The sequence below is a fragment of the Ascidia mentula genome, assembly GCF_947561715.1.
Source record: "Ascidia mentula chromosome 2 unlocalized genomic scaffold, kaAscMent1.1 SUPER_2_unloc_6, whole genome shotgun sequence".
Classification (NCBI taxonomy): Eukaryota; Metazoa; Chordata; class Ascidiacea; order Phlebobranchia; family Ascidiidae; genus Ascidia; species Ascidia mentula.
The window spans coordinates 95,001-102,500 of record NW_028113709.1 but is presented as its reverse complement, the minus strand read 5'-3'; the positions used below and the strand labels follow the sequence as shown (position 1 = coordinate 102,500).

General features: G+C 48.1%; 1 non-coding gene and 2 pseudogenes across 1 annotated transcript; all 3 read right to left on the bottom strand.

Annotated features, from left to right (window-relative positions):
- Positions 1–138, bottom strand: part of LOC145916505 (large subunit ribosomal RNA) — a 5,207-nt pseudogene extending 5,069 nt beyond the window's left edge.
- Positions 139–382: 244 nt separating this feature from the next.
- On the bottom strand, positions 383–536 carry LOC145916517 (5.8S ribosomal RNA). The gene has a single exon (XR_014404726.1). It is a non-coding gene; the product is annotated as a 5.8S ribosomal RNA (ribosomal RNA).
- Positions 537–795: 259 nt separating this feature from the next.
- LOC145916538 (small subunit ribosomal RNA) lies at positions 796–2,470 on the bottom strand (annotated as a pseudogene).
- Between the last annotated feature and the right edge of the window lie 5,030 nt (positions 2,471–7,500).

The following is a 7,500-nucleotide window of genomic DNA, read 5'->3' as shown; positions in this document are numbered from 1 at the left end:
CGCCGCAGAGGCGCGCGGATTCGGCGATGGGCACTTCCCACTTCACTCGCCGTTACTGGGGGAATCCTCGTTAGTTTCTTTTCCTCCGCTTAGTAATATGCTTAAATTCAGCGGGTAGCCTCGTCCGACCTCAGGCCGATAATCCAGTGCCTCGTTTGCGAGAGACACGCGCGCGCCACCGAAGCTCGTGCGAGCGCCGCGCCCGAACGCGAGCCGTGCTGCTCCGGGCCGGGATCCTCTTCGAGGCCGACTCGTAACGAGACGCACGCCGCGTTCGGTTTCGCGCGCTGACACTGCGTTCGTGCTGTCCTGGGCGGGACGACCGTGGCAACGGCCGACACCGCACCGGCCCGACGCGTCGCCGCGCGGGAACGTTACAACGCGACCCTGAGGCGGGCGTGGCGCCGGGATTGACCCGGTGCCGCAATTTGCGTTCAGAACGTCGATGCTCAATGTGTCCTGCAATTCACATTAATTCACGCAGCTAGCTGCGTCCTTCATCGACTCGCGAGCCGAGTGATCCACCGCCAAGAGCCCTCCGTGACTTCGTCAGTTGGACAAGCGCGACCCAGCCGGATTGCACAGTCGAAAAAGCGGTGGCCGAGCGGTCGCCAGCCGTAGGCGACGCATGAAGCCAGCCTGGCACATGGCCACGGCACTCGGCGCAGAACGAAACAGGGTGACCGAAGTGCAATCGCGTGCGCCTCAACAGCGACGAAGGGCGTGCGCGGCCGCCAAGATACGGAGCCTTCTCCACCTGTCGAACGCACGACCACTCGATCGGCGATCGGCCGGTAATGATCCTTCCGCAGGTTCACCTACGGAAACCTTGTTACGACTTTTACTTCCTCTAAATGATCAAGTTAGATCGTCTTCTCGGACGCCGGCGCGGCCGTTGCCGAACGCGCCAGGTCCAATCGGAGGACCTCACTAAACCATTCAATCGGTAGTAGCGACGGGCGGTGTGTACAAAGGGCAGGGACGTAATCAACGCGAGCTGATGACTCGCGCTTACTGGGCATTCCTCGTTCAAGGGAAACAATTGCAATTCCCTATCCCTAGCACGACCGGGGTTCAGCGGGTTACCCGGACCTTCCGGCCTAGGCGGCGACACGCTGATCCGGTCAGTGTAGCGCGCGTGCGGCCCCGAACATCTAAGGGCATCACAGACCTGTTATTGCTCAATCTCGTGTGGCTAAGCGCCACTAGTCCCTCTAAGAAGTTCAACGCCGACCGATAGGGTCGCGTAACTAGTTAGCAAGCCAGAGTCTCGTTCGTTATCACGCCTGGTGGTGCCCTTCCGTCAATTCCTTTAAGTTTCAGCTTTGCAACCATACTTCCCCCGGAACCCAAAGACTTTGGTTTCCCGCAAGCTGCCGGAGGGGTCGTCAAAGTAACGCCCCCCGATCGCTGGTTGGCATCGTTTATAGTCAGAACTAGGACGGTATCTGATCGTCTTCGAACCTCTGACTTTCGCTCTTGATTAAAGAAAACATTCTTGGCAAATGCTTTCGCAGTCGTTCGTCTTGCGCCGATCCAAGAATTTCACCTCTAACGGCACAGTACGAATGCCCCCGTCCGTCCCTCTTAATCATTACCTCGCGCTCCGAAAACCAACAAAATAGAACCGAGGTCCTATTCCATTATTCCATGCACCATTATTCAGGCGAAGCGCCTGCTTTGAACACTCTAATTTTTTCAAAGTAAACGTCCCGGCCGCCGCCGACACTCAGTCAAGGGCACCGGCGGAGCGCCGGGGGAGAGGGCCAGGTGCGGCCAGTGCACGCCTTGCGACGGACCGGCCGCCTGCGCCCAACGTCCAACTACGAGCTTTTTAACCGCAACAACTTAAATATACACTTTTGGAGCTGGAATTACCGCGGCTGCTGGCACCAGACTTGCCCTCCAATGGATACTCGCTAAAGGTTTTAAAGTGTGCTCATTCCAATTACAGGGCCTCGTTTAGAGTCCTGTATTGTTATTTTTCGTCACTACCTCCCCGCGTCGGGAATGGGTAATTTGCGCGCCTGCTGCCTTCCTTGGATGTGGTAGCCGTTTCTCAGGCTCCCTCTCCGGAATCGAACCCTGATTCCCCGTCACCCGTAAGAACCTCGGTAGGCCGATACCCTACCGACGAAAGTTGATAGGGCAGACACTTGAATGATCTGTCGCCGGTTCGAGACCGTGCGATCCGCTCAGTTATCCAGAGTCGCCAAAACGTGGCGGGCGCGACGCGAAGCCGGCCCGGTCGGTTTTTGTACTGATAAATGCGCACCCGCCGCAAGGCAGGCGCTGACCGCATGTATTAGCTCTAGATTTTGTACAGGTATCCAAGTACGATGTACGATCAAATGAACCATAACTGATTTAATGAGCCATTCGCAGTTTCACTGTACGAGAGCGCGTACTTAGACTTGCATGGCTTAATCTTTGAGACAAGCATATGACTACTGGCAGGATCAACCAGGTAGCTTCGTGTGGAGACGCAGGGCCCGCCGCCCGCTCCGACCGTCACTTTCAAGCTACGATTCTCAACGCTTGGTTCGGCCACGAACTCTGAAAACCGTCAAGGACGCGCGAAACATGGCCGGACGCGCGAAGCGCCAACCAGCTGTAACGCCGACGTGCAACTATGCCAACAACACGCACCGTAGTAGGACCCGCACCGTGGACGCCTTGGCATCGAACGAGCAGCAGCAAATCTGCTCAGCGAGCCAGTCGCCAACCGCACGCAACAAGCGACGCCGCGCGCACATTCGCACCGAGCTGCTTGCTCCCACATAGTAGGGTCAGATTTGTTCCATGTACTCTTGTGGTGATCCTCCTGGAGCAAATTCTGAGCGACGCAACAAAAGCCAGCTCTGCGAGCACGCAACTGGTAACGCCGCTTGTGTTTTTTGGGCTATTTTTGCCAAATTTTTTGAAAAAAAAAAGCGACCCCGAACGCCCATTCGGCGTCCGAGATCGCTCAAAGTGCGCCCGCGCTGCGGACAAATCGACAGATCTTGAGGCTTACTCTCAACAAATCGCAGTGAAAATACTGCTCTAGTGATTACGACACCCCGATCTTCAACTAGGTCGTTTGCGAATGATTTAGCACCACGCCTTTCGGGCAGGGGGGTGTGCCGACCGACGGGCAACTCTTGCGGCGCCCGTCGAACGTCAGCACCGGCATAGACGGCGGCCTTTCGACCGCTTACGTTGGCCGGCCGTGGGCGAGGCACAAAAGTATCGTCGCTTTCTAGGCGGGATTCTGACTTAGAGGCGTTCAGTCATAATCCCCCAGATGGTAGCTTCGCACCATTGGCTTATCAGCCAAGCACATGAACCAAATGTCTGAATCTGCGGTTCCTCTCGTACTGAGCAGAATTACTATCGCAACAACACCTCATCAGTAGGGTAAAACTAACCTGTCTCACGACGGTCTAAACCCAGCTCACGTTCCCTATTAGTGGGTGAACAATCCAACGCTTGGTGAATTCTGCTTCACAATGATAGGAAGAGCCGACATCGAAGGATCAAAAAGCAACGTCGCTATGAACGCTTGGCTGCCACAAGCCAGTTATTAAATGAGACCTCACGTGAATAATCGTTAGTCTTAATTATGATTCTTATTGATCAATGATCTATAGAACTACTTATAATAACGTTTCCGACACTTTTTTTGATTCGAACATTTGCGCAACCTAATATTACCATAGTCCCTTATTATAGTTCAAGAACGAGTCTTCGTACCACGCCCGGGTTTTACACATAGGAATGTCAAAATTTACTGCCGGCTGTTTGAAGCAATAGCTGGGCTGCGCTGCGCTAGGGCAGTCCACGTTCGAAATGTTTACAACTGCACTTTTGATGGTGTATTGTGTTGTGACCAAGGTGGTTACTTGCCACAAGCCTTGGCAGAGCTGTCGCATTTCATTTAAAACATCGGGTGTGCAAAAGCGCGCAGCCAGCCCGCGGGATTTTTATCAGGGCCGCGAGGATTGTGCAAAGCCCTTCATGTAACATTGTGAAAAAATATTTTTTACAGATGTAAACTCGATGCTGTTTTGTGACCATGTTGGTCACTTACCACACGCCTTGGCAGAGCTGTCGCATTTCATTTAAAACATCGGGTGTGCAAAAGCGCGCAGCCAGCCCGCGGGATTTTTATCAGGGCCGCGAGGATTGTGCAGAGCCCTTCATGTAACATTGTGAAAAAATATTTTTTACGGATGTAAACTCGATGCTGTTTTGTGACCATGTTGGTCAGTTACCACACGCCTTGGCAGAGCTGTCGCATTTCATTTAAAACATCGGGTATGCAAAAGCGCGCAGCCAGCCCGCGGGATTTTTATCAGGGCCGCAAGAATTGTGCAGAGCCCTTCATGTAACATTGTGAAAAAAATAATTTTTACAGATGTAAACTCGATGCTGTTTTGTGACCATGTTGGTCACTTACCACACACCTTGGCAGAGCTGTCGCATTTCATTTCAAACATGGGATATGCAAAAGCGCCCAGCCAACCTCCAAAATTTTTGTCAGGGCTGCGAGGATTGTGCAGAGCACTTTAGGTAACAATGTCCAAAAAATAAATTTGACAGGTGTAAACTCGATGCTGGTGTGCGTTGGTTCGTTTCTCGTGGCTTGCCGCGCGCTTTCGCATCATTTTTTTACGCATCATCGATCAGGTTTTGTGATCGTTGATGCGTAACATTTTTCGTGCCCTGTGTGTTTTTATTTCGCACCCTGTGTAACATTCCAGCGCTGATTTTACAGGAATGTGATTGACAACTTTCCCTATATAATCACGGTTGTTCTCTCTCAGAGCCAGTCTTAATTAATACGTGCTGTTGGATCATGCTGTTGAAAAATATAGCAGTTAGATTTTTGTTGCAGAAACCTTAGGGCTGAAGTAATTAAGTAAATAATATTTGTTAATTTTGCAGTGATTTTGAATTAGAAAAGGTACGCTGAGTTGTTTAAACGTCTAAAAGAATAACAATATTTTTTTTGGTTGCTATGTTTGAGTCGATAAGTCACAAAATATATTGTTTATTGTATGTTTTGTACCTGTTGGTGGCAAAAAAACAAGATTGTTCCGAATTTTCTTTATAGACATGGAATCTTCGCCGAAGAAAAGTGGGAAAGGTGTGATGTATTATTATCATTTCCCAAAAGGTATGTAAAGTGTTTTATTGTTTAATATGAGTGAAAAAGTAATACTGTTTGTGTCTTAGATTTTCTGAAACCATACGGTTTGGCCACGGACGTAGAACACTTGGACGACGAGAATCACTTTCGCAATAAATTGAAGGTTTTTACATGCGAGTGGCTACAGAGGCCTCGGGTGGCAATATCTGAATTTGCCGAAACGATGGATAAAAATTGGGACAGAATAGAACAGGATGTGGGACCACTTGCTGAAAATGATTGTGTAAAATCGTTTAGCCACTTTGTTCAAAAATTGAACGATTTATGCGAGCCATTCAGGAAGCACGTTGGAGGCAATGAAGGGTTGTCTTGCTCCGAAAGTGAGGCAAAAGCGAAACTCCTGAGTTTAAAGCAAGCAATAAGCGAGATGGAGGAGATAGACGAATTTTATTTGCATAAAATGACCCACGTTGGTGCCTCCATGTACCTCTTGGGGATTCACCTTCATGTAATGAAGTACATTTTTTCAAATATGGAGGATGTGGGTAGCAATTGCGGTGGTGATTTACTCGATGCCTTTAAAAAAGAAAAGAATTTCCAGTCCTACAGTGAAGCCATTATTGGCACGCGCACTCAAAACTTGACGCAAGGCACAACAAAGCGAGTGAGGCGTTCATTCGAGGAAATAATTTCCCTAAAAAGAAAAGATTTAGCCGACGGCTGTGGGCCTTCAAGCAGTGGTACCTGTGAGGAACAAGGTAAAAAAGAGAAACGAATTGATGAAATCAAAGAGGCGAAGAAGAATAAAACACTGCGGAAAAAGCAAAAAAGAAGAACAGAAAATAAGTAAGAAGAAAGCTGCGGAAATGATAATTTTTTGTATTTCCGCATTTCTTTTCTTTCAATATAGCTGCGTCCGTTTTTGCTTGTGCGATGAACCGTTATGTTTTTCTGAAGTAGTCTTTTGTTGTGACATGATCACTGCGTTTCGTAGTTTTTTCTCGTAAACTTCTTTGTCTTTGTGTGAAAGTTAATCTTATTTGGAACGTTAATAGTTCAACTTCTCGTTTCATATAATCTTGTTGACAAGCTCTTTTTTTGAGTGTTACGCAGCGTTAATCGAATGATTGCTTAATCATTGCCCTACTTTGACAGGCTAGTATTGTTGAAATAATTGGATATTTAGGATTTTCTCAAGAGAGTTGTTTCATTGTTGTTAATCGTGTTGAAGAAAATGGCGAATGCTGAAATACATTGGGATCGTTACGATCAAGCTTGTGTCCTTGTTGATCCAGACGTAAGTCAAATCAGCTTTCGTTGTTGTTTGTGTTTTTTAAGGTTTCTGTGTTTAATTGTAAGTTTGTTTGTATTTTTGGCAGGTGGAGGAAAAACGTTTAAGAAAACAGAATGGTGATAAAGAGCGTCTGCGACGCTTTGGGGAGCGTGGAGATCTATATTTTGGTGAAATGGACATTCCAGCAGAAGATACGAATTCGAAACGGCTTGCTGTGGGGTCTTCTTTGGAAAGGTGGATAGTGGATTCGTCTTGGTCTTACTGTGCGCGTTGTTTTTCGGTAAACACGTGTAACATCAGTCCCGGGTTTAGGCGTCCTCATTTTTCCACATTGAAGACTTGCCAATGTAGTGGAAATTACACTGTTCCTCGAATTGCTGATTGGCCCCAAGAGTTGAAGGGTCTAACCTCTGGCGACCAATCAATTCTGGCATTTTTCGCGTTGCACGTGAATTCCACTCAGCGATTACAGCACGGTTATCGTTACAAAGACCGTGGGGTTGCTGTAACTCTGATACAGAGATCTGTACTTGAACGAATTCACTCTGTAGAAGACGAACAGAGGCGGAGCAGGCTGTTGACAGCTTATCATTATCTTGTCAACGATGGAAGAAGTGCGTATGGTGACTTCGTCAGGCAACGAGAGGAAGGTTTATTGAGATCGCGAATCCCGTTTTATAACCTTTTTGATGTGGGTACTTTTTTGCATATGCATAAATGGACAGTAACAAATGCGTTAACTTTTTCAGATTTCGTTCATTGAATCCGCCATTTGGCCAATATTGTATCCGTACAAAATATTTTGTGAATCAGCAATTTCGGGCGGAGAGAGTACAAAACGAGCCTACATGTACAAGATCTTGTCGAACGTTTGTGATTATTCCACATCGTTTGAACTTCTCCGATTTCAGTATGACAGATGGCTATACAAAACTGTTTGTGGGGCTATAGAATCTGGACGAGTACTCAACTGTAGTCCCGCCAGAGCGCTAGATTCAAAGGTATTTTCTGAAACATATTGGCAATGGCAGCATGCCTATCTCGCGGATGCTGTTCAACAGTTTGGACTTCC